Below are 332 nucleotides of genomic sequence, written 5' to 3' on the forward strand. Positions count from 1 at the left end.
GCACCTAAAAGATACAATGGAAAAACCATAAGAATTGTGTTCTATTGCTCTACAGTATTGTGTTTATAGTTGTTCCTATGGTAAATACAATAACACAGTACCTTGTCAGTTAGAATATTATTAAGACATGCTCTATAGTACCCTATAGTGTTTCTTCAGCTGTGTTTCATCCAGTACTTATAATGCTGTCATTGTGATCGATGTATACCTTGTGTCACCAGGCATGCCTTTTTATTGCCTGAAACTGCACATTTAAGCACTTTTAGCCTGAAGTCCTGTGTCATGGGCACGGACAGACACCTTCCACTCATGTAAATGAGATGAGATGCAGG

This window comes from Xenopus laevis, chromosome 1S, assembly GCF_017654675.1.
Source record: "Xenopus laevis strain J_2021 chromosome 1S, Xenopus_laevis_v10.1, whole genome shotgun sequence".
In the NCBI taxonomy this organism is placed as follows: Eukaryota; Metazoa; Chordata; class Amphibia; order Anura; family Pipidae; genus Xenopus; species Xenopus laevis.